Source organism: Syngnathus floridae, chromosome 19 (assembly GCF_059516105.1).
Source record: "Syngnathus floridae isolate MCC-2025c chromosome 19, RoL_Sflo_1.0, whole genome shotgun sequence".
Taxonomy (NCBI): domain Eukaryota; kingdom Metazoa; phylum Chordata; class Actinopteri; order Syngnathiformes; family Syngnathidae; genus Syngnathus; species Syngnathus floridae.
This window is the reverse complement of record NC_142431.1, coordinates 4,342,389-4,369,697: the sequence shown is the minus strand read 5'-3', so window position 1 is coordinate 4,369,697 and position 27,309 is coordinate 4,342,389. Positions and strand designations below refer to the sequence as shown.

General features: G+C 37.8%; 1 protein-coding gene and 1 long non-coding RNA gene across 18 annotated transcripts in view; one reads left to right on the top strand and one right to left on the bottom strand.

Moving 5' to 3' along the window:
* LOC148381730 (uncharacterized) lies at positions 1 to 27,204 on the bottom strand. 5 transcript variants are annotated; one of them, XR_015854513.1, is made up of 6 exons: positions 26,911 to 27,204; positions 21,842 to 21,954; positions 21,495 to 21,646; positions 21,055 to 21,135; positions 2,593 to 2,711; positions 1 to 583 (listed from the first exon to the last, which is right to left on the bottom strand). It is a non-coding gene; the product is annotated as an uncharacterized LOC148381730 (long non-coding RNA). The 5 variants fall into 5 exon arrangements; XR_015854514.1 differs by lacking the exon at positions 26,911 to 27,204 and adding an exon at positions 26,876 to 26,908; XR_015854512.1 differs by lacking the exon at positions 21,842 to 21,954.
* The window catches only part of nrxn3b (neurexin 3b), a 152,913-nt gene continuing 152,648 nt past the window's right edge, over positions 27,045 to 27,309 (top strand). For 4 of the 13 annotated variants that reach the window (XM_088362768.1, XM_088362757.1, XM_088362762.1 and 1 more), the window contains exon 1: positions 27,060 to 27,309. The gene's annotated coding sequence lies outside the window, so the exon portion shown is untranslated. The other 9 variants (XM_088362769.1, XM_088362767.1, XM_088362760.1 and 6 more) reach the window with 6 other exon arrangements.

The window sequence follows — 27,309 nt, the reverse complement described above, 5'->3', positions numbered from 1 at the left end:
TTTCTGTCAAGAAGATGTATTGTGCTGTACTTTGCATTCAGCGAGTGTTTGCTGCTCCATCTGTTAACATTTCATACCTTGCTGCAGGCACAGCGATGCACAGAAATGTCACTGCGTAGTGATGACAAGCCATGTACATTGCATATATTTGACTAAATTGGACAGAAACATGCATGTAATTCACTATATTGGAGTGAAAAGTTAAAAAAAAAGAAGCATTTGCATTTTTGGACACACTCAAGCTAACCTCGGGCACATACAAAGAGCTGCCATGGTGACGCTTGCAAATGTGACATCGTAGCACAAATAAAAGTCAGACGCTCAAAGGCTACATGCTTCGGGTTTTGGTGAACACACGCACATGCACACGCGTGTGTATTCCCCATGGGCCATTTGTTATTTGAACAGCATGTACACATCAAATCCTACCTTCCCTCCTACTAGCAGCTTTCCTGCAAGCATATATCACAGGGTTGACTGACAAAGCAGGGGGACGGGTTGCTCCCTCAACTGTGGAGGTCTGGTCTGATGACTAATGTTTATGTGCCACCGGTGCCTTAACTTACACAGCGCCTTGGAGCATCTGAGAAAATAAAAGATGAACAGCACAAATATCGGGCGGAAAATCAAGTCAGGTATATCAAGTAGGTGAAGTAGATAAATATTATATTACTTGTATTAAGTGGCGATTTGCCATTTCCCCACTGTCGGGATTTACTTCCATTCTTTTCTGTCATCTGAACACCTGATGCCTGTATGCATTACAAGAGATGCTTTTTAAACCTTCACAATAAATTGTCACATCAAACATCCCTAGGTAAGAAATATAATGGATGGATAGATAGATAGATAGATAGATAGATAGATAGATAGATAGATAGATAGATAGATAGATAGATAGATAGATAGATAGATAGATAGATAGATAGATAGATAGATAGATAGATAGATAGATAGATAGATAGATAGATAGATAGATAGATATTTTTCCCTTGGTGGGGGCTAAGAATATCTCAACAGGTCCATAACCCCCAAAAAAGAATAAGAAAAACACTCCAAAAATTCCAAAAAATGCTGACAAAGATTTATTATGTGTTCCTATGGTGGACGGGTGGAAATGGAAAAATAAAAATCAGGACAAACGAGTAAAAAGTCAATTATCTAGCTTGGCATATAGGATTTTCAAGCATATATCAGTGCCCCCATTCCCCCCCCCTCTATTTGCGCCAGTGCACCAAGCTTATTATTGTAAATTTAACAGTTAAATGTGATGCATATATATATATGGCAAAAAAAATATTTTTACTAGATAAGAGAAGGTGTTATCTATGTTTCCTTTTGATATCCGACACTCCCAGATGGATCTGTTTTGCTATTCATAGATTTGAGCCGACTTGCCCCAGTGCCCCATAGGGGTGTGATTTACATGCACAAACCATGGCCTCGCTCAGATCTGGTTAATGTGCCTGCGTGTGTGTGCATGCCAATGCTCCCTGTAGTTGACCCTGTAGTTTAGTGTGCAAATAGTGTGGTATTTTTTCTGCACAAATCCTGAGCTCTGCTGACCTGCACCTCAAGCTCAACTGTAGTCAATATTAAAAAACATATTCAACATGGAGATAAAACATCTGAGCTAACTATTATCTATCATGCACATCACATCGCACTGAGGGACTGGGAATAAAAATATACTTATGCTTTCTAACCTGTCTTGAATTTCCTAACCGTTCAGAGGGATTTTTTGGTATCAAATTTGAGCACAGTCAGCCAGGAGTATTGTTCCTCCTAGCATGATGTAATATTTGCGCATTATACTTGGAAATTTTTTCCCACTGGTGCATGATGGAAGATGTCATTAGAAAATTTCCAAGAAGTCTTGCGTGGAGGGCTCAAGGGACCCCCGACTGCTTAATGACATCACATGTATGCCACACCGGCTTTGATTTGTGACCATCTCTATTCATTAGTTCAATTGTTTTAATTAAGGCATTCATTGCTGTTGGGTGTTCCAATCACGGCCCTGTGTGGAATTTGCATATTCTCCCGGTGCTTGCGTGGGTTCTTCAGTTTCCTCCCACATTGCAAAAACATTTACACAGTACAGTTGAATGTAGCACAATCCCAAAAATTGTAGTCTTTATAAATTCTTATTTGCTATGATCCCCATTGAGTCAGCATTCGTTTAATTTGCTGCAAAACTCACCATTTAAGTCAGGGAAAGACCAACTAATGAAAAGCTGCCTGCGATGGTACACTGGTGAATACACTCACAGTCAATTCAATCTAATGACTAACAAGAATCGAGTTCAATTAACTAAATATTGCATTCCTTTCATCACTAATGGGAGAAAAAAACAAAACAAGCTCATGTTCTCATTAAGCCTACTGAGTCATCTCTTGAAATTACAACATCTGCATCTATTTGGTAGTACTTCAGATCTCCAGTCACTGAATATGGAGTACTTCCTGTTACATTGATCGTCGACTGCCGCCATGAAAGAGTTTATTGAACGTGTCAACGCCACCTGGCCTGATGTGAGACAAGATGACAGAGAAGACTGACACACGAGTCGAATTGGATCTGCCACATACCTTTCCTCAAGATTTTTCTTCAGTCAGACTTGATAAAGTGTCAGTTGCTCACTTTCTTGAAGTCCCGAGACAAAAAACAGGAAGGCAGCCAAGTAAAAATGGATCTTGGATGTCTATAGCTGTCAATGGTAGTGAAAGCGTCAAAATTAGTATGAATGTTCTACTGCTATTTTGTTAAATTGCATTCCTATTTTATAGAACTTGCATTAGAATCGTCGTTACGGTTTACAGCCAAACCTGACAACCAACTACCATATTTTCCGGACTATAAGGCGCACCTAAAAACCTAAAATTTTCTCAAAAGCCAACAGTGCGCCTTATAGTTCGGTGCGCCTTATATATGGACCAAATTCCTAAATTTAAACTGGCCCGAAGCATTGTGTCATGAAATCAATCATAAGTGGCCCGCTGAAGACTATGAATCATGAATCAAAAAGACTATGGATCATTATTTTGTGATTATAAAATAATTTGTTGCGTCTGAAGTTGAAATAAAAAAAGATAAAATGGAGAATGATTTGATTTGGATTAAAAATCTGACATGATGCATTAATGGTGCGCCTTATAGTCCGGTGCGCCTTATATAAGGACAAAGTTTTAAAATGGGCCATTCATTGAAGGTGGACCTTATAGTCCGGTGCCCCTTATAGTCCGGCAAATACGGTAGTCCTGGAACATTTTTGACACACCAGCAATGAAAAGTCTACCTCCTATAAATTGAATTTATTAGCGTGACATATAAAACAACAACTTGGTAAATAGTTTGCCCACAAGCAAAGGATCATGTTTTCATGTTACCCGCCCCCAATGGAGTGCTGACTTATAAGTGCTCTCAATAAAAGTGCTGCTGTAAAGCCTCAAGGCAAAAAAATTGAAGGGGTAACACAAAGATTAATTTGTCCCCCAGTTGGATGGAAATATAGCCCAGCTTGAATGAAGCGCATACGGAGTGGACCGCAAATCATCAAAATCCTCATTACAATTTAATTTCCATATTAGCTTTGCATAAAATATATTCACTCAGAGAATGTGGACGGCTTTCAATTACCACCACAAAGATCTGTTTAAAATTTTCTGACAGCTTGAGGCGGACAACCTGTGATGACAAGAGACCCGCTGTCAATTTTCAAAATGCTATATAGTCCTTGGATGTAGTAGCGGTGCTTTGTGACAATGTGCAGAGCCCGGACTTCATGAGTGAAAAGGCTGTTGTGCCTTCCTGTGGAGTGAGTTGGGTACTCAAAAGCTGTCAGTCAGTCTTGCATTGTGACAACGCACATGACAGCCGCCTGTCGCGAAACTTTTCACGCATTCGGAGCTGTGACATTTTCTGCAGCTTTAATGCGACGGGAAAATTACCATTTTCACACGCCGGAGCAATCAGTTACTTTATCTGTGCACATCAAATGTGACAAAAAAAAAATAGAAAAACTGCAGAAAAATTAAGTGACAAAAATAAAGCAATGGCTGTTATTAGTTGCTTAATTCACTCAAATAATTTCTCTGATTTTCTGGAATGTCCACTAACCACTATTGTAAAAAAAGAATTACTGCATATGATAAAATATGATTCATATAAGTTTTTTATGGGGGTTCTTTGGTGCCTCTCCGATTTTATTCCTGCCATCTCTCCCTGTCCTTTCTCTATTGGGCCAAACATGACCCGCAGTGTAATTATATAAGATAAATTGTGCATCGATTTTATGTGTCAATACACAAATTACAAATTGTCTTCACTTTTAAAAAAAAAAATAGAAATTTTTATTACCATTCATCTTTAAAAAAACAGTTTTTGCTAGTCTCTGATTTCAAAACTATTTATCAATTACTTGTGTAGCCTATATTTTACATAATATGAGGCATTCATACATTTATTTGGGTTGACAGTCATAATAACCCGCAACAAAAATGAGTTTGACAGCCTTGCGTCTATTGTGTGGGAAGCAGCTTACCCAAAGTAGCTAGGGAAACTGATCAGTGGATACAAATAGTGCTTTAGGGTAGATTGAATTCTGCCTAGCAACAAGTAACCTGAAATAAAAATCTGAGCAATAATATTTGCATTGCTGCATTTGTTTATTTCCCCAGGAAGTGATGAGGCTGGCTGCTTGCAGCAGTATATAAGACACTCTGGTTTACTATAGTGCAGATTGCGAGTGTTGGTGTCGAGATAGATGGCGATGAGAGTATGGAAGGACGGCGGGAGGAGGGATGTTGTCTGTCATTTCCTTTGTAATGTGACCACAGCTAGGAGACGGAGCGGAGGGTGAGGTGAGACCAGGCGAGCACTTGTAAAGTGAAAGTGGCACACTGCTGGCCCCTGGGATGACCCTGTAAACACTGCTCACTCAGTGCTTTGATTACACGGGCAAAGAGTGAGGAAAAACGGGAGGAGAGGGGTAAATGAAAACAAGACAACATGAAAGGGAAAAAAGTGGAGGTTGGGGTCATAAGTACCGTATTTTCCGAACTATAAGGTGCATCTAAAAACCTAAAATGTTCTCAAAAGCCGACAGTGCGCCTTATAATCCGGTGCGCCTTATATATGGACCAAATTCCTAAATTTAAACTGGCCCGAAGCATTGTGTCAAGAAATCAATCATAAGTGGACCACTGAAGACTATGAATCATGAATCAAAAAGACTATGGATCATTCTTTTGTGATTATAAAGTAATTTGTTCCGTCTGAAGTTGAAATAAAAAAGATAAAATGGAGAATGATTTGGATTAAAAATCTGACATGATGCATTAATGGTGCGCCTTATAGTCCGGTGCGTCTTATATAAGGACAAAGTTTTAAAATGGGCCATTCATTGAAGGTGCGCCTTATAGTCCAGAAAATACAGTAAGTAAATGTGGTGAGAGAACATAAACAGCCTGAGCACATTTTTTTTTTCTTAAGAATCATGTGAACATGTTGGTTTATTGTACTTTCAAAGCATGTGTGCAAATGTAAATTAGATTTGACAGTAGGGAAAGCGTGGTAGCCAAACATTTAAATAGTCCTTACTCCTACTTCAAAAAGTGGCATTTGATAGTGTGCCAAGAACAGTTAGAGGTGTTCTTTGTACATTAACATTCATCAGTGTCATCATATTAACAATAGAATGAATCTCTGGAACAAGCAGCACCAATCTGAAGGCCAAACACATTCACAGCTTGTCAGAATAAAACCAGACAGTGAGATGAACTAATGAGAATCATTTTTTTCCCCCTCCCTCCATCTTTGTTCTCATGGGACTCTCTTGTCTTGATAGCCACCTGCGATCATAACAGCAAGCCAGATTAGTTTAATATTTCATTACTTTGGTCTGGAGTGGCATTGTACCTGTTTTGTTTGCTAAAACATATCCAATAATGGAGGAAAAAAAACATTAAAAAAAAAAAATTGTCCTAATAATAATAATGATTATAATAATAATAAAAAAATAATGATAACAATAATAATAATAATACTAAAATAATAATAATAATGGAGGAAAAAAACTGATAAAAAAAGTTTTGTCCTAATAATAATAATGACTATAATAATAATAAAAAAATAATGATAGTAACAATAATAATAATAATATATGCAGTGTTTTGCAAAAATGTTGTGAACCACACATTTGATTTCCACATCTAAAAGCATCACCCAGTTCTTGGTAAAAATTGAAAAATGGTTAGATGCCAAATAGAATATTTTGCATGACTGGAGGATATGCATTTACAAGAAAGTGAAAAATGTCACTTTCATCAAGTTGTGGTTAAGCAGACACTCTGCAATCCCAATACTGTTTGTCACTTCCTGTTTGGACGTAGATAGTGGATATTTTAAATGCATCATCGCGCTCAGTCGGTAACACTCTGCAACGTCAACCCAACACAGACACGCACACCTTTTCCCATTGCCTTACTCGACTCATACACCATGAGCTGATTCTCCTGGACTGACAGTGTAGATGATTGGTCCTGTCAGCTCGCCTTTAAGTGGGCACTGTCACGATGTAGCTGCTGCTGCTGCCGCCGTCCACTCTCCTCTGCAGCACTCCTACTGTCAGCACCTGCCCACTTCTATGTGCACTCTGGCTTTTTAAACTTTCCTCTCCTACTCTCTTGAACAGGCACCGTTAGGCCATTCTGCAGACTCGCTAATAGCACTGCAGGATCTCACTTTTTTTTTTTTTTTTATAAGTGCCGGATACTAAAACAGTTGCTGTAGCCAAGAAAATCCACAACACGAGATGCAAAGATGCTAATTGGAAACATGTCTGGAATTAAAACTGAAAAGACGGCTAGATACATAGATGCATACAGGTAAAAAAAAAACCAAAACACCCCACTCTGGGTACTCTAACTGGAAACAATTCTAAGTGATTGTGGTTGATCATCACTATAGACAAATAGTCACATGCCATTTTGATCCATCCAAAATGTCTTATCTGAATCATTGATGTAATAACATCTTAAAACACACAGCGGTTCAGATTCCATCAAAGTCAGGGAGACCTAGAGTAAAAAAACAACAACACACAAAAAACAAATCCTCACTTTTTAAATTATATTACTTGTATGTATAAATAATTTATATGACTTGATGTGTTTGCGATGGAGGAGTCCTGGTGTGTTTGTTTTGCCGATCTAGTTGGTGATGCACGGCACCTTCAAATCCTTTTTCACACAACAATTGTTGACTGCATGTATTGCTCAAGTGTGTTGTGTGTATTTACAGGCACTTGAAGCAGAGAATGCTCGCCATTATCAATTATTCAAAATGGGATTGTTTGCTCTGCGTGATAGACCACCTATTGCATGTTTGAAGCCGCTTCTTCGATTGTTGACGAAGGGAGAAACAATGTACTCTCAGCGTTTCAGTCGTGTTGACTTTTCTTAGAATTATCTCGTTTGGTTTGTCGACTGTCTCGGCTTCTCCGCCAGCTGTCTCCCTGTGTGGCTTCACCCACACACACAGTTTGCACTGAAGCATCACTTGTAATGCGTACTGAATATTTCCCTGAGGTTCGGAAAGGTAAGACTGAATAAAAAAATCTGAAGGTATTCATATGTCTGACGGCTGTTGAAAAGTCAACTGATATCATTAAGTTACCACAAAGGACTTCATGGTTTGTTTATGGCATGTAGGTTCTGCTTTTTTTTTCCTTGTCCTGTTTTTAATAAATCAATACTACCATATTTTCTGCACTATAAGGCGCACCTAAAAACCTCCAATTTTCTCAAAAGCCAACAGTGCGCCTTATAATCAGGTGCACCTTATATATGAACCAATTTTGAGCCACTACAGCAGGCGTGTTCAAAATCCAGCCCGCGGGCCAAATGTATATATCTTATATATGGACAAAGTTTTAAAATGGGCCATTCATTGAAAGTGCGCCTTATAATCCGGTGCGCCTTATATTTGGACAAAGTTTTAAAATGGGCCATTCATTGAAGGTGCGCCTTATAATCCGGTGCGCCTTATAGTGCGGAAAATACGGTACTACCACTGTGATTTTGACACATTACTAACCAATTCAAAGTGTTGAAAATATCTTGAGAACGACTCCATTAACTCTCCGACACTCCAACTGTCTGAGAAGTGTCTGGAAAAATAGTTTCATTGCGCTACCCAGAATAATAAAAGTGATAAAATAGTTTTGCCATTGGAAAAGTGATTTTACTTATCAAGTAGTTCTCTGATGATAAACGACTTTCACAAAATGTCTTCTACCTCTTTGTAGCTATAAAACAATTTTTGAAGCCCATTGATGTGCCTTTCGTCCATTTTCAGACTTCATTTTCAATCATGGTCTTGCTCCTTTTGTATCCACATCTGCCTTTCACTCTTTACCCTTGACTAAGTCATAATGGATTTAATATGAACTACATCCACCTGCATAATGGGAGAAATATGGCTGCTTAATTTGTGGCTCTAATAATCATAAATGGCAATCCCCTCAGATGTATCACGTAGGTATACGCTGTGATGTCTGAATTTAGCATATGGAGTGTGACTATCAGCACTAAACAAAGAAACAGAAGCGGCAGCAATCCAGTGGTGACATTTAGAGGCGCCCTTTAAAGAAAGTCGATTCAACATGAAGACACAGGTCATTGTTTTTAGGAAAGCTCTCATCGTCACTTGTTTGCTTTTGCGCATCTCATATCACTGGGTCAGGGAAAATAATTTGGAGAGTATGTCAGGTAATTTTTAAAATTTTATTGTAAGCCACCGCACCCAAATATAAAAAAATAAAAACTGTATTAAAGTAATGAGTCACTTAATACTTATTGAAAATAAAAATAAAAACACCTAAATAATTGTTGGACATATAAAAACATTTACGCCACTTTAACATTTAATTCAGTAATACTTTCATGTACCACTAGATGGAGCCAAACGTAAGAATTGCTGCATGGTGGCATGTGCAGATCAACTGCCAAGTGCTAAATTTTTCCAATATAAAAAAACCCCAACACCTGTTATAAATTTTTTTATGGCATTACAAGCCACATTTAAAATGTTCATAACATATTCCGAGTTGCTCACAATGCTGACATTGTTTGCTCTTTTATGAGAAATGACTGGATTTTCTGACTGACCACACAAAATGTAGCAGCCTGGCTTTTAACAGTCATTGATGGTGCTTTCAGTGCTGCAAAATCATAATGTTTAATTTAGGAATAATGTGACTAATTCTAGTTCATTTCCCTAACCACTGTTCTGTTGATGTTTTTGACATTTCCAATTTCAAACACATAGTAACAAAAACAGAATCATGCTTCCAAGAGATCCTTTGAAGAAACTCGACGATGACACATGAACTACTTTTGCAATGAAACCAATAAAAAAAAAAAATTTCCATCGTCCCTCATCATTTTGAAAAATTGCTCAGTATTTTTCAACGAAAAAAGGACAAAAAAATAGGTAAGAAAAATAAAAATTCAGAAAGTAATGAACCACTTAACAGGAAATATGACAAAAATAAAATCCAAAAGTAATGAAACACTTAACATCAAAAACCACACAGGATAGCAGCAACATCGACAAGAAACTAATATGGACTGAACAAAACTAAGAACTGAATACAAACAAGTTGACCAGACGAGAAATTCCTGGACAAGACACAGGTGGCTGGAAACAAGGAACAAGTGGAGACAAAAACCAAACGGGCAGACAAAACATGAACATGCAACACTGTAGAATCTAAGTCCAGTTCATCTATCTCCAGTGAGAGAAATAATTGCTGATAGTTTACAATGTAAAGTATTCTGAATGCTTTATTGGTTATTTTAATGCCACTTTCAACTACCGTAATTTTCGAACTATAAGCCGCACCGGACTATAAGCCGCACCAGCTAAAACTCGTGATTCTGGGTTCAAATACGTTGCAGCTTATAGTCCAAAATTTACGGTAAAATCCTCCATATCTCTCCACACATTCTGCTTGAGGCTTCATGACAATCTGTCATCTATCTTTCTGAGTAAATGTAAGAAAATCTTGAACATAATGAGAATTCCGTGTACCTAAATGAGACACGGATATGAGTGATGGATAATTACAATGATAATCTTTGTCGTTCTTGGCAATGTGGAGTTGAACGCTATATATTACTCATCCTTGGAGATCAGTCCCATTTATGCATGCAAGTCCAGTACGAACGTATGTGCAAAAAGAGATAAAAAAATGATTGTCTTCACTGGCTCAGAACTTTTTTTTATTGAGTCAGGTTATACTGCAAAATATCTCATCACTGCTTTGGTGATTGATATTCTCATTATTTCTTTTACCTGTTATAGTGTATTCTTAGGTGGGGGGGGGGGGGGGGTGAAACTGCCGACACTCAGGATTAAAATTGTAACATCAGTGATGACGTTATTAAAAACCTTTGATGATTTCAGAAAGTATGTCGTTTGCCTTTACTTTCAGGATGTCCTATACATTTGTAGAAGCCTTCTTGAGTACGAGTAATAATAATAATAATAAAAAAAAATACATTATTGTGTATTGTCAGTGAACTACCATTCATTAAAACCTTGGGGGGGGAAAAAATCTCTATATATCTATACCTATATATATATATATATATATATATATATATATATATATATATATATATATATATATATATATATATCTTTATCTCTATATCTCTATATCTCTCTTGCTATATCGATATCTATATATCAAAAACAAGTTGACATAAGCAATAAATAAACAACCATCCAAGAAAATGGCATCAAGCAGGAAGTGGACAGAGAATGGAAACGTATTGGTTCAGTCAAAGACCGCCGAATAATATCAACTGTTTTACATTTAGAGAGAACTCCAAGTCCCATTTCACATTCATGGATGCGGATCCTTTTGCAGGGGAGTGAAAAGTGTAAAAAAAAAAAAAAAAGAAGCATTCAGCATACTGATATAGTCAATGCAATGGATTTGAATTTGCAACCAGCTCTTGTAGATTGTATATTGTCCTTGCTTTATAAAAAAAGTTTGCCAAATTGGTAATCTAGGCAATTGTATTACTTTAAGTGATAGTTATTCATCAGAATTTTACACTGTTGTCAAAATACATATATTTATTTCTAATCCTTGCTAAATGGATCATTCGTTTTGCAGCAGAACACAACCACTGACTATATCCCCATCTGGCAATACAAAAAAAAATCATTTTCAGCCACACAAATTTAGCAAAAAAATACAATTATCAAACTAATATCACAGATGTTGCAAGGAATAACTGAACCAAAGGCAATGACGTCAAGCCTCTTACTGAAATAAAAATGGGCGGCTGACTACCCTGTGATCATTTTTCCCCGTCTAATAACAGGCAACAATTTGTTCCCTTTAACATCGAGGTGGCAAACATCTGCTTGAAAGCTAAATCGTCACCATGAGCAATGAAGAAGGGCCGTGACACTTTTTTTTTCTCCCCCTCAGTTTCATTTTGCGACATCTGTGCCTTTGCTGTGTCTCTCAATGGGTTTCCTTTGTGCCTTTCCAGGTGATGAGAGAATATGAATGCAAAAAAATAAAAGAGCCTGAAGAGTGTTAGAATAAGAGAAGCAGATGAAGAGGAGAAATCAGAGGGGTTTAACGTCTTATTTAAACTGTAGTAAAATCTTTCAGCCTCACTAGTTGGCAGTGACGGGCGAGCTCCCCCACAGAGAACGGAAGCATCACTGCCGAGATCAAATGGCTCCTTCCTAACCTCCCGATCACATTACTGCTAATTACTTCCCATCATGTACAATCAAATAAAGAAAAAAAAAATCAGGCAGCATTTTTATCCAACCGTGACGCTCTCTGCTTGCCTTACACAATCTGTACCATACAAATGAGATCCTGCAAATTATGCTGGAAAAAAAGAAACGTGTATGAGTCACTTATTAAATGGGCTTGACACTTTTTTTCCTCGCCGTATTGAAATTCACTTGATGTATTTATTAGGCGTTATCCATACCGCTAATTAACTTTCCCCGTGTGAGACTTGAGTGTTAAATTGCCCAGATGTTCGCGACATGCTTTTTCGAAACAAGTTGTCAGCAAGTCTCTTTTAAAACCATTCCTGCCTCTGGGAGCCTTTTCAACATCATGTGCAAAAAAAAAAAAAAAAAAAAAAAGATGAAAGCAATCATGAGCTTGAGTTTAGAGTGGAAATTATGCATATGTTGGTGCGGACGTAAGTGGAAATTCGGGAGGCCTAAATTGGAGTAGGCAAATGCACGTACTTATTCTCGGAAAAACTCGCTCTTATTTTACCATTTGCAGCTGCTGCGAAGGCTTTTATGCCATACGGGAGAGCGTAAATGCAGAGTTGAGTACTATTGGAAAGCATCTTCAGCGAAAAAAAATAAAATAATGAGCATACGCCAGCTCTTGTCTGTTCAAGGACTTAAAATAATTTCAAGCAGTCGGCATTGTTTTATTATTTTTTAAATTTCCTTTGAGGTGTCGGTATGGTTTAGCGAAGCATGACATTGTTCTTCGTCAAAGCGCGCTGCTTTACATTGTCTGACTGCACGTACAAGCCGGCGCGCTGTGTTTTCAATACTTGACAAGCAGTAGCTGCCAAGCCAAGGTTGGATGTGAATGTATCATGATAGCTTGAGGGAAGGAAGCAAAGAAAAAAAAAAAAAAAAGAGGTGAAGCATCACAAGTGATTGATCTGCTGATGTTTGCTTAGCATGGCTGCTGCAGGGACTTGAAGTAGCACAGGAACACAAAAACAGTTAGGACCCACAACCTCAGACTCTCACTCGGAGGCCCTCGGCGTGACCCGGGTCAGGCCCGACTTCCCCGACATGATCCATCACCAGAACATCCCGCTTATGGGTTCCCACTGGCTCTATTATTATTGGCTTTATGACCTCAGTCGGACTGCAAGGGCAAAGACATTTTTAAAATTCATTTGTTAGAAAGATTTATTTTCAACCGGGTAGACATTTAAGTTTGCCTAAAGGAGGACATATTTTCATAGCACTCACTTTCTGTTGTGTAGATTTATGAAAGCTCTTGAACCAGTTTACGCATTCAAAAGTTGATGGCCGTTACGCCGCTTAGTATTGCAAAACTATGCTGGGCAATTGTCGGACTCGGCAAGTGAAAATCAGAACTTGGTGGACTTGGATAAAAGGAGTTAGGCTCCTATCTCGAGCCGAAACGATGATCTCATCTTCTCATGATTGCGTAAATGGCAGCAGAAAAGGTCGGAACAACCTGTTACAGGTGTTCTGATCTGACAAAAATGATCTGAGTGTAAGAGAATTGGGAAGAAGCGTGGAGATGGAGAAAAGTGTCAAAAAAGCTGATATGGAGGGTAATAATTAAAATTATATTTGCTCGGAATTAATTAGTGGGAGGTTGTAACTGTTTCTCTTGGCTGTGTTTTGACTGAAATGTTATAAGTGTAAATCTTTTTTTTTTTTAATCTCCCTCTTCAAATAAAATCTCTGACTTCCTTCAAAAAAAACTTTCAATTTAAATAAAGAATAATTGGGTGCACTTTGTGGCTACATAACAAAATTTGCTGCAGTGAGTTCCACAGGAGTTCAAGAACTCAATGTTCTACTTGAGTGAGGACAATCACACACTAAATCCGGCACCATGCAAATAAGTCCAAATAGCTGCAGTAACTCGGCGAATGGTCGGCCCTCTCAAGCAATCAAGTAAGCGGGGTGTTTAATGGATTTGCCGGGTATGGAAGTGCGTTGCGTGCTAGCGTGAACGAGGACGTCCAGCGACAGCCGTTTAGAAATACCGTATTTTCCGCACTATAAGGCGCACCTAAAAACCTCAAATTTTCTCAAAAGCCGACAGTGTGCCTTATAATCCGGTGCGCCTTATATATGGACCAATATTGAGTCACTACAGCAGGCGTGTCCAAGTAAATGAACTTATATAAGGACAAAGTTTTAAAATGGGCCATTCATTGAAGATGCGCCTTATAATCCGATGCACCTTATATATGGACAAAGTTTTAAAATGGGCCATTCATTGAAGGTGCGCCTTATAATCCGGTGCACTTTATAGTGCGGAATATACGGTACTTGAGCAGTAGCATACATGCTTCTTGAAGGTTCCAATAGCATCCAACGCCTTTGAAAAAGTATTAAAAATAAAACACAAGACCGCCTTTCATTTAATATCGAGAAGACCCTGAGGAGATTGCAATTCCCGAGTATGAATTCTAACAACATGAACATGCAATTAAACATGTACAGTACATGAATTATACATAGTACAAGCTCTGGAAATAGATCTGGTTTGTCCTTACGCTCAGCTGGTGTTATTATTGTATGCAACGTTTTGTTAGACTTATCAGCTCAACATCTTCACGCTATCTATCACCATGGCAACGGAGCTAAATCCTAACCTGCCCTAACCGTGTTGCCGCAGCCTCCCGTCTCCTCGACGCTCGGTACACGTTCACCACCTCTCTCACCCACTAAAAGACCTAAATTATCTTTGACCTTCAGGATTTAAAAAAAAAAAGAGAGCACAGTGCGTTATTATGGTAGCGAGGGTGGGTAAAATGGCATGCCGTCACTCACAGGCCGGGAGGGCTTGCCAGCATTTGTGTGGCGAGCAGGTGGCCCTTTTGAGATACAACAGACACAAGTGACAATGAAGTTAACAGTTTCCTTTCAGATGCTTTTGTGTGGATGCTAATTGAATAGAAAGAGTGTTGTGTGATATATAGGGAGGTGATAAGATTAAATGTGCCCTTTGTTGTCAACATTTTTTTGCCACAGGAAAATTTAATTGGAAATAATTTTCAATTATATGAATCTTGGAGCAATCTGTAAATTATTAATGTCTTATTATTAGTTTTTTTTTGCCATGAAGCATCTTATAAAAGCTGGCTAGGTATACACGACAGGTTAAAATTTGAATTTAACAAACTTGGTGGAAGTAACATCATTAATGCTACATCTGCTGAATGACTTCAGTTCACTTAAAACGGTTTCATGATTGACTCAAGTGAACTATGATGAATGTGCATTCTTTGTGGGAAGACGGTGTTCAGGATGATCGGCTTTTATAAAATACCTTCCCGAACCGCTGTCAGCCCACTATGTTCAGTTTGTATGCATTATCTAGTATTTCAAAAAAGTCGACTTGGATGGTGAAATAGGCGGGGGATATTGATTACCACAACCTATTGCGGAGGGCAAATAAATAAATAAATACACCAATAAATAAATAAGAGTATATTATGTTTTCATCTCGTTTCGATTGTGTGATTATTTTCTATGTCCTGTAATTGTTATTGTTCTCACTGATTGTTTGGCCGATTTTTAAAAGATGCATTTTTTTGGTCATGTGCCTCAATCTTGGTGAAATAGGTCATTAAAAATTCTGTTTTTGCGTAATTATGCTGATAGAGTAAAGACCTTCGCCAACACAAATTTATTGCAGAGCATGCTGCTTTGCTGTGGTTTAATACTATTTTTTTTTGTTTTATTAATACACATTAAAAAAGAAAAACAGAATTATCAACACACTAACAGATGGCACATATCACTTTGTCCTTAATTGGTTTTCAAATGATAAAGAAATCAAATTAGCCAAAATGTTGATATCATAAGAGAGCAACAAAAATGCTATTATTTTAAGAAGTAGTTAGGAGAAACACTTTTTATACCTCTACATGTAATCTGCAAATTACATTTAAATTGAGACAACTGGACTTTTTCTTTTCTGACAAGTTTCTAACTTTAATCCAAGTGGCTTCTTGAGTTATAAATTGGCATGCAAGACAGTCATGGCACACACTTAATCACATATATACATTAAACAAGAGCTCATTATAACCATTTGTGTCTTACTAAACCCCCCGTCTCTCTTAAAACAAATGGTTACCTTGACTCAATCATTTTAATATTCATTTTCTACTCATGGGAAATGAAACGGCTGTTCTGGCTGTTCTGGTAGCCTAACAGCACACAGAGAATCACAAATGAGACTTGGAGTGGAAAACAAACAGTATTGACTTTTAATGTCATATTTACCGTAATTTCTGGACTATAAGGCGCACCGGAATATAAACCGCACCAGCTAAAATTTGTGGAAAATCCTGATTTGTTCATATATGAATTAAAAAAAATAAGAGAATATGCACAAATTGTACAATATCATCAAAATCAGTAAAACTACATAAGTCTCATTGGACTATTGGACTTTATTCAAAACTTGTGCAAAAAGTAACAGCTTTTCGTACAGAATATAAGATAATAAGCTTTGTTGTGTCGGAACATGTGATGTAAATTAAAGGCGTGAGTCAATTTAGCTTGACTGAATTGTTCCAGGTACTTGTTTAGTCTTGTTGTCTTAGGGGACACGCAGAGGCCAATTATTAAGGTTTCACACATGCTTGAGATTTTATAGTTTGAAGAGAAAAGCAGTGATGCGCCAGTAATAGCAAGGAAGAATGAGCTACTAAAAATTGATGCAAATAATGCATTATTTAAAGTGATTTAAAAATCTGCCTTGCAAATATTTTATGATCAAGCAAATGCACTCAGCGTTTTTTTTTGTTAGACCTCAAGGACACACTCAATACATTTTGGGCTAAACAAAACACTTGATTGTTTGCTCCACAGGGCAGTTTTAACATAGACAGAATTATTTAACACTCTAAATGAAACAATCATGTCTTAAGGCGACAAGTCTTTTTCAAGTTTCAAAGCGCTTCAATCACAACATGTACTACTTTCTCCATTTACGCAATTGGGATACTTACTGGCAACAGAATTAAGGTCACAATCTAATGATTTATAAAATGGCCAAATGGTTTAAAAAAAAAAAAAAAAAGCCTGTCCATATTTGCCAGTATTTTCAATACACATTGGCAGGTCTCCACTAAACTTGAAATTTCATTCATTCATTTGTTCGTTCGTTCGTTCATTCATAGTGTAGTTCTGTTGCCATTTTAAATGAATTATTTTATGTTTGAATAATTCCAACTGTCATGTGATCATACTTTTGGTATAAAATCATTTTTCAAGGTTTACTTCTGCTTTCCATAAATTTGTGTTTTGGATCAACAGAACAACAATAAGAGTGAATAAACAATAAAAATGCTGCAACTGAAAATGTACTTTATGCCTTGGTGCATAATGAGCGCCCAGTAATTTATCAAGCAGGTCGACTTACTGGAAGGCTGGCAGTGACATCCATCTGCCTGTCTGCATCTTTTAATGTGTTCAGGCAGTGAGCGACAGGCATGGAATGTGACAGCTCTCACAGCATGCTGCTTCAGCCTCATGCAACAGGAGAGCTTAGCAGACCACTGATTCAGCTGTTGTGACATTAACATCGCAGCTTTCAAACTTGCAGTATGCAAGAAAAAAAAATAGACCAAGGGTGTAACCATTACAGTACAATTTTTTTTTTTCATCACATTTAATTGTTCTACATCACAGGTGTCAAACTCAAGGCCTGGGGGCCAGATCCAGCCCTCCACATCATTTTATGTGGCCCGCAAAGACAAATTGCGCATCAAATTTGTGTGTCATTACTAGAATTGCAAATTGTCTTCACTTTTAATAATATCTTTTATTTTTTTAAATATTTGACCAGTTTTTACTCATCTGATTTGAAAAGGAGTTATTTGTCAGTTTGTTTTGTAGCTTTTACTGTATACAATATGAGGTGCTCATACATTTATTTGGGTTGACGGTCAGAATGGAAAGAAGCTATGACGACAATGCAGCTCGTGGAAAAAAATTGTTTGACACCCCTGTTCTACATCATTGTGGTAGTCTCTGTCGTATACGACTCATGTTCTTTATCACAACAAGTTTCTTTGGGCTGTTTACATCTGTTGATTTTGGCTCATGTAAACTATGAGTGCTTTCCAAGTATGCGCCCCTCGGGTCCAATTTACACCTGAAAAGCTGTTTTGTATTCCCACACCTATGTGTTCAAAATTGTGACTTGCAAAGTCTGCCGATTTCATTAAGTGCCAGAAAAAGACGTATTGCAGGCTGAGGAAATAGTCGGAAAAAAAAAAGTGACTAAAAGTAACTAAAAGACAGAACACCATATTAATATTTTAAATTCATATTTACTCCCCAATGGGTGGTATACAGTACTCGGTTTGCATAATTCAAATGAAGCAAAGTGCAGTTAACCTAACTTGACAACATCTTTGCATGTGTGCTCTTGCATATATGTTTCATGTGCATGTGTGTGATTTGGCACACATAAAAAGGCTCTAAATCCACCCAAAATACATAATTCATACAATCAAGTTATTTTGCCTTTTATGATGCAACTGGCAGAGTTTTTACTTGAAAAGGAAGAAGAAAGCAGCTGCCCATGCATCAGTATTTTTGTTATGTAATTCTACGTGTGGTCTAATTGAATTTGACGTGTGTTGCAGTGTGGTCGTCTCCCTGAAAAAACAAATACTCGGGTGCTGGAGCTTTGTGTTTTTAAAGTGAGACGTAAATATCAAACGTCTCCATTTTTTTTATTTAATAATTATTTGTTTGAGAAATTTATATGTTTATAGTACTGTTTCAGCCTTGAAATATTCTTTCTCTACCCTATAAATAAAAATATCTCTTCACAACATTCTTCCATGAATTGGGAGCAGTCGATTAATGACTAAACTACTAATTAAAAACAAATTATGTGCTTTATTTTTCTTTTCATTTTAATGGACTTCATTATTTTATTAGATTGTTTTAGCTGTTCAACACAAGAATGCTAATGGTACTTATCTTTTGTCATTTTCCATGAAGCAGAAAGTAGCCTGCTGACTAAAATAAAAAATTCTAAAATGTAAATATCAGAAGCCGCAATAAATTAATACTTTTAATGCAGTATTTTTTAAATTTTAATGGGTATTTTTTTATTTATTTTTTATTTTTTACCATCACTCATTATCAATGAACTTGTTTATCTATTGTAACTTTGCCTTACAGTTCTTGTCAAAAGTTTGTGTTCTACTCTGTGCCATTCAAGTTTGCTATGATTAAAAAAAAATAATAATAAAATAAAAAAGGCACATTACACACCCACACACACACACTAACACCCACCCTATTCCTGTAAATGCCAAAAACACGAGTAAGTTAACGGTAATTGACATGACCGGAAACAACGAGAATTAGCACGGGCGCCATGTTTTTGCTCATCATCCAAGACAGTGGCCAGAGGGAGTCCACTGAGAAAATATTAAAATGTGCCTCAGCCTCAAAGTGCTCTTGGAGTAATTAAGTTGACAGCAGTTTGGCTCCATCAGCTCCACGATGAGTGTGTAATGTATTTCAATAATGACAGTGCACGGTGGTAAATTGGCTTGTCATCGCACACACTCTCTCGGTCTCGCTCCCTCAGCTAATCGTTTTACTGCTGACCATTCAAATGGGGCAGAGGTCCAGAGCTACTTTTTTCCGGAAGGAACGAGGAGTGTAGTGTGTAATATTCCCATCTAAATATTCCTCCATGTGCTCTCCTTGTTGACATGACTGTAAACTAAATATTGATTCAGTCTGCAGTGATTTTCATTCCAGCTCCTCCTCGTAGCTTTCAGACTTTATTTTTCCGGCGTCAACTTGGCCCTTTTCCAGTCACAATGGCTGATCTTGACACGAGCGGAAGCACTACACTCGTAATCAGCATGCACAGTGCAGAAATGAATAAAAACTTGCCTTGCCTGCTTATGATGAGTAGCCAGCTGCTCATCTGGATTCCAGCCTCCTTTTTTTAGCCTCAGTGTTTGTTTTGATGGCTTAGTGAACAATGTTTGGCCACTAGTCCATAAATTGAGTCCATAAAGTCGTGGAAAAGATACTAAAACTGTTGATACTGACCCTACATATTAGTAATAAAGCGCAAAAAGATAGGAAACGCCAGCCTGTTTGTTTTTAATGTGAAAAACAATAGAAATAGAATCAACAATGTATTGTAAAGTAACACAGTAAAAAATATTATACTTCAGGGCTTCTAGTACGAAATATGTCAGGCCAAGCAGTCTATTATGTTTGAACTGCCATCAATAGCAACCACGTATACAAATAGAATTGCATTGGATGAAAAAAAATAACCGGGATAATTTTTTACGTGTCAAAAGAGGACATAAAGTATTAGACTCCATAATAGTCGAGTATATAAATGTCAGTAAGCCTTGTAAGCCCCCTTTGAAAATAACACTCACCCTGTAAGTGTCTGATGTGTTCACAGTCTAAAACAACTGGAAAAATACAATTTACAGGAAAGCTGAGTGACATTCCAGAACGTTTTTTTTTTTTTTTCCAGCAGTACCTTTCAAACACTGAAACGCAGCAAATAGTCTTTAATGGGAGGAAATAGACTTTTCCCTGGAGCTTCTTGCCTCTCGCTCTTATTTGACTTCCTCTTGTCTCTATTATGGTGCTTACACTTAGCTAGTGAGCATTGACCACTTTGGATGTGCTAGTTTTTTCAGGGGTGGGGTCTGCTCGATGGCGTGATATCAGAGGGGACTTGTTTATTGCATCACCATTAAAAACATGTTGATGGTTGTCTAAATTTAGATGTGAAAAAAAAAAAAAAAAAAAATTTATTATGATAATAATTTATAATGACAATAATAATGATAATAAATAATTTGTAATTTATTTACCGTATTTTCCGCACTATAAGGTGCATCGGATTATACGGCGCACCTTCAACGAATGGCCCATTTTAAAACTTTGTCCCTATATAAGATATATACATTTGGCCACCGGGCACGCCTGCTGTAGTGGCTCAATATCGGTCCATATATAAGGCGCACCTGATTATAAGGCGCACTGTCAGTTTTTGAGAAAATTGGAGGTTTTTAGGTGCGCCTTATAATGCGGAAAATACTGCAATTTACTTCAGCACATCTCTACTCCTGCCATTTTTTTGCCCAGAGAACTATGAAAAGCTATTTAGCATAATCCAGTCATATTTTAATGCAGTGGTGAGCTTTAAGGAGATGAATCAGGTTGTTGTGTGTTACCTCAGGCTGTTGCTTTCACCTGCTGGAGCTGCGTCGCTACCATCAGAACCGAGAGGACATCTTCTGAAGGAAGAACCTTCACTGTGAAATAAATATGAATTAATGAATCTCATAATGAATTGGACATGATAAAGACCATACATCCTACTATCCTTTTGCGGGAGTATTTAAAACATTAGGTATGAGAGCCCAAAAAAATAATAATTAAGAGACCACATGGGGAAAATCATAATAATGATAAACATACTTCTTCTATGTTTTTAAGGTACACACAGTGATTCAACTCTTGAAGCCACAAAGTGATAGTAATGATCCCTTTTTAATTCCACCTTATTAGTGTGCTGTTGAAATAATAATGTCGCGAGGTCAGAAGCATTGATTTCACCGGTCAACTGATTCAGTTTTATTTAATTATATTTATTCATTCTCATTATTCATACCTTGAGGAGATGACCTTCCTCTGTAGTGTCATCAATAGTTTTTGTGAATACCGCTTCTGTCAATCACACTTGCCCTAAAATATTTTTCAAACACTATGAGTGGGAGCTGGATCGGAGCCAGTGAGAAAGACCTCCATGATGGAAATTTGAACCTGCAAACAGGCAATCACACAAATCCACTTTCAGAAGAAGCTTAGAAGTAGCCAGGGTCTATTTAAGGTCCCCTTGCTTGATTGGTAATTAATTATAATTGTTGAAGAGGACATTTCAATTATTTCTATGCATCGAGAGCCTTCAATCAATACTTTTTCAGTGCTTGATTGGGAATCATTACTAAAGTGACTCACTGGGCCCCCCAAAAATTTGGAGCACTAGCATGCATTTACTGTGTGAGATGATGCAGGGTGACATCTTCCCTCCATCCACTCCACCATCATCAATCAGAGAAGCAGGATAAGCACTGCATGGGACATTAGGTCCATTAGCTAATCATTACCAGCTTAACCACAAATTCAATTTATACTGGTGGTCTTATCGTGCTAGACAAGAAGTGTGGATTTTAAAAGTATGCAACAGCCATTTTTATTAAAGCCTGTTGCTTATCTTATATAGGACTGTAAAACTTTTAAGACTCAATTACATGTAGCTTGTATTTAACTTTGTCACTGCAACACAATATAACGTATAGCTCTTGGAAATGTAAAAAAAGACTACTGTATTTTCCGGACTATAAGGTGCACCTAAAAACCTAAAATTTTCTCAAAAGCCGACAGTGTGCCGACTGTTTTATATATGGACCAAATTCCTAAATTTAAACTGGCCCGAAGCATTGTGTCATGAAATCAATCATAAGTTGTCCACTGAAGACTATGAATCATGAATCAAAAAGACTATGGATCATTATTTTGTGATTATAAAGTAATTTGTTGAGTCTGAAGTTGAAATAAAAAAGATAAAATGGAGAATGATTTGATTTGGATTAAAAATCTGACATGATTCATTAATGGTACGCTTTATAGTCTGGTGCGCTTTATATAAGGACAAAGTTTTAAAATGGGCCATTCATTGAAGGTGTGCCTTATAGTCCGGTGTGCCTTATAGTCTGGAAAATACGGTATTTATCAGAAAACAAAATTAATTTTTGTTGTTCTTGTCTGAGATGTCAAATTTCGGTCCTGGTAGTAAAAAACCTGCCAACCGGTATCGTATTTAACGGGCAGATAAATGTGCTATTGAGAGACAGTCACAGAAACGGCATCGAACTGGATGTCCTTGGAAATTAATTTCTAGATTATTGAATCATTTCTTTCTTAGACAACAACAACTGGACATGAAGAGAAAATCAAATGATGGTCAAAGCTAAATTGAATGTTGCAATAAAATATATGTGTGTTTTTAAAGACAGATGTTCCGTGTGTCAGGTAAACAGTGTAATTTGGATGTGGTGAGGATTATGTGGTTGTGATCAACTCAACTGTGCGAGTACACGCACAGACAGGACAGAGGGTGTCACTACTACCAACCCCCCCCCTGTAATCTACTCATGCCAAAGAAGCTTACAGTCATTGTATACCCCAGGGGGTACCCCAGATGTACACCAGGACTTAACACTAGACACCTCGAAACAGAATTGTGAATAAAAATAAGATTATTTTTTTTCCAAATGCATGAAAATGCAACTTGACTCTTTTCCACGGACTTTTTACACCTTGGAGTTTCATCGAGTGGGCCGTGATGTTTCTCTAGCTAACATATGATAGCATGTAGTGAGAAGAACACGTGGGTGGGTTGTTCAAGGATGAGATTTGGCTCTTTTGCTGAGTCTTCACACTCAAATGCAGAAAGAGAGCAAAGCGTGCACGGGATGACTCTTACATAACGTGCGTCGCTACTGCCGCATGTCACGTCTAGTCACGCTTCCAGTCACCACTCGAGCACCTCTCAATGTGTTTGTGTGGAAGACAGAGTGCAAAATGGAGGGTGGTCTGCACTTCTGCCTGTGGCTCACTGTGGGGATTGTTATTGATTGCTTTGCTGCCGCTTTTAATTATGTCTCCGTCTAATCAATGCAAAAGGCAGTGGGATCTAAAGTGACATTTCTCCACTTGGATTACTCATGTCTACTTTGTGGCTCCACTGTCCTTTTCTTTGACTTGGCGCCACACTATCTATCTGCAGTCATTTGCACTTGGACCTTTGCCAATGCTTTCATTGTATTCATGAGATGTGCCACAGCGCAAATTAAAGGGACACTATGTTTACATGGACGCATTTATTCCGGTTAAAAGCCTGATGGGAATAAAAAAAGCTTCATGTACACGTCCAATTTAAAATATTCCGATCGGATCAAGCCCGTTCACGATTTTATTCCCATGAGTGGTTGAGGTCAATTGATAATCCAATGACAATGATTATTGTGACTTCTACTATGTTGAAAGTCTGCAGGATTTAATTAGATCAACATGATGCTCCAAGTCAATGCATCACATGGTTACCGCAGCAGGCCTTTGAAAAACATTGAATAGTTTTAATTCCCATCGCAGCAGCTGACATCAAGAGCAGATTCATTATAACGAACGGCAAGTTCAATTTAGAAAAGAATATTTGCAATTAGCAGAGTCACGTCTGTGTGAACATGGCATTGAAGATTTCCGCTACAAACAAACTTGCTCTATTGTATCACTCATATGCAGTTGGAAGTTCCCCGGGGATAATTGTTATTCAGCCTCTTCCATTTTGTTTCCTGGGAGCCCACCCAGACAACCACGGCTCACTGACCCCCGTCTGTTTACATGGGAACCGTAAAGCAATTTGCGTTGTTACCGAGATTAGAATCTTACCTGGTTATGGTCGACTTCACAATAGCTCATTCAAATCGCTCTAGAGACGTGACTCTAATAACTAGTCAAAGTCAAACAGAAAGTGCTGCTCTTATAAATTATATTAAAAAAAATAATAAAAATAAATCTGAAAGTTGCTTATGTTGTACTTCACAGCCCACATTGGCTCTCCTCCATTTTGTGACTCTGGGAAGTTGATCAGCCTTAATGACTTTACTGTATTTTGCCCGCTTTGGATTTAAAAACACTAATCCTTCAATTCCCCCCCTGCCTCTAAATAAATACAAACACCCAACATCTTGTGATCATTTGAATGATTGAGAATACCCGGGGACTTCAAGTTTGGTCCTCTGGGCCCGGTTACCTGGACCACTGCCGGATGACAAAAAAAAAAAACCGAACTGGCAAAATTTACCGACGCAGCACTGCACCTCCCGATCATCCAAGCGTGTGCAGTTTGCTTGAGACGAATAGCATCACAGCATTTCCTACTTTTCCCTCCACTGACTCCACTGCTAAGTTTCTCATTAAAAACATTCCCAGACGAGCTGTGTTAGTGTAGAGAAAATACATTAAGGGAGTTAATGTGATTTTGGTTGAGCAGATTAGAAATGTCTTTCATGGTCACAGTCCAATATTAGTCTACAGCTAAGCCTCAATATGCGTTTCTTTTGCATTTAACCTCATAATGTCAAGAGAGTCATGGATTCACTCCTGGCATGGATATTCTTTTTTTTTGTTTGTGCAGTGGCTCTGAGAAGAGAAGATGATGCGGAAATGGTCATTTGATGGACCACTAACATCACCAAGCTTACTCTTTTACGTTCTCCAATCACAAACCTGTAAACCAGGTGTTTAAAACATTTTTTTTTTCATAGTTTCCTTCTGAGGGCCATTATGACAAATAAATGTATGAACGTCGCATATAATATGCAGTATAGGCTACACAACAAATTAGTTTCTAAATCAGAGACTAGTAAAAAATGATCTAATTTTCAAAAAGATGAATGGTAATAAAAATTGCTAGAATTTATTATTTTTTAAGTGCAGACAATTTGCAATTTTGGTATTGACACATAGTCGATGCACAATTTGTCATCGGGGACCAAATATAATTACACTGTGGGCCAAATATAGCTATATAGTTTGACCACTCGTGTCAAACTCAAGGCTCGGGGGCCAGATACGGCCCACCACATCATTTTATGTGGCCCAGAAAGACAAATTGTGCATCAAATTCATGTGTCATTACTAGAATAGCAAATTGTCTTCACTTTTAGTAATATCTTTTAAATATTTGACCAGTTTTGACTCGTCTGATTTGCAAACGAGTTATTTGTCAGTTTGTTTTGTAGCTTTTACTGTATATAATATGAGGTGCTCATACATTTATTTGTGTTGACAGTCATAATGGCCCTCTGAAAGAAGTCATGACTACAATTCGGCCCTCGAAAAAAATGAGTTTGACACGGCTGCTGTAGACAGAAGTCAATAACCTCAATGATGGTCTGTCCGAGTAGACTGAATTATGGTTGTCAGCGAGAAGAAAATCCTCAAAGTAAACATAAGCAGTGACTTATCCACATTCATTTAAATGACCTCTATGGTGCCGCAGTGTTGCGCCAAAGGAATTTAAATGCCCCAATCACACAGCATTCTCTCGCCGTGTCTGTCTCTCAGTCTCTATCTGAGGGGGGATTAAGCAACCAAATCAATTAGAAGCTGGAGCTAAGAAGGAGAAGTATCCTGCTAACTTGTCCTCCCTCTCACTCAGTCTTCTCAGGAAAAAAAAAAAAAAGTGGGTTGCGCGTATAATAGCTATCACAAAATTAGGAAGCGTTTCAAACTGTGCAATGTTTTCAAATTACAAAAAAAAATCATGCATTACTGAAATTATTATTTTTTCTTTATGTCCTGTATTTCACTTTTGCCCCGATGTTCTCCCCGTTTCCAACTTTGAGTCCTCTTTTATTCCCTTCCAAATCTCATCGTGGAGACCTTCACCCTTACACCGGAGCTTTCCAAACAAAGGAAGGATATTGAAGTTCAAACAGAGACATCATCTCGTAAACCCACCTCTTTCCCCGAGGACCAAAAGACTCACACATCACAACCCTTGCAGCTTTAGTGTTTGACTTAACTATATCTAAAGTGGGTTAGGGGTGGGGGGGCTGATTTACTGACAACCAAGGTTACTCCGACAACTAAAATTGAACATATTTGCCTTTATCAAATGGAATAAACACGATACAGGACGTTCAAAGCCCATAATAATTCCAATTGGAATGTAATTTCTGGCTCTATATCATAGTTGACGGTGACATCATGGGAAGTCTGAATGGTAATCATGCACAGCTCACTAAATATAGTGTGACATGGGAATGAGGAGGTTGGTATCCATTAGATACAATAAAAATGGTCGTAATGAATTACACATGGATTATTTTTTTCCTCACGAGTCCTTCGTGCATGAGTGGGTGATTTTAATCCACAACAAACATCTGGCAGAAAGACAATGAGCGTCACTCCATTCTTACTCACATTATCACTGCTTCTTTTCTCGGATGGTTGCTTACCTGTTTGCGTGAGTAATCAATGGTCCAGCCATTAGATAAATGGAAGAGAGGGAAAGTGGGTGGGCGTGGTAGTTCAGTTGCAAATCTAACTGTTGTGAATCACAAAGCTGATTCATAGGTCAAAGCTTGGTTTAGGGCTCGATTGGTGTGATTCAACAAATTAGCTGGGCTAAATTTGACTTTATACTGCTTGGGCTTTTGACATTTTCCCCATTTTGCCAAGGTTTTTATTTTCAGCTCATTTTGCACATGTGAAATCAAATGTTTGGCCCCGCCCATTAGGCGTGAAGCTCCACATAGGTGTCAGTGGTTATCTAAATCAGCAGCAGCAACCTGGATTACAAACAGGAAGTAAAAAAAAAAAAAACTTGCTACAGGCGCTTCTAACCAACAGAGCTG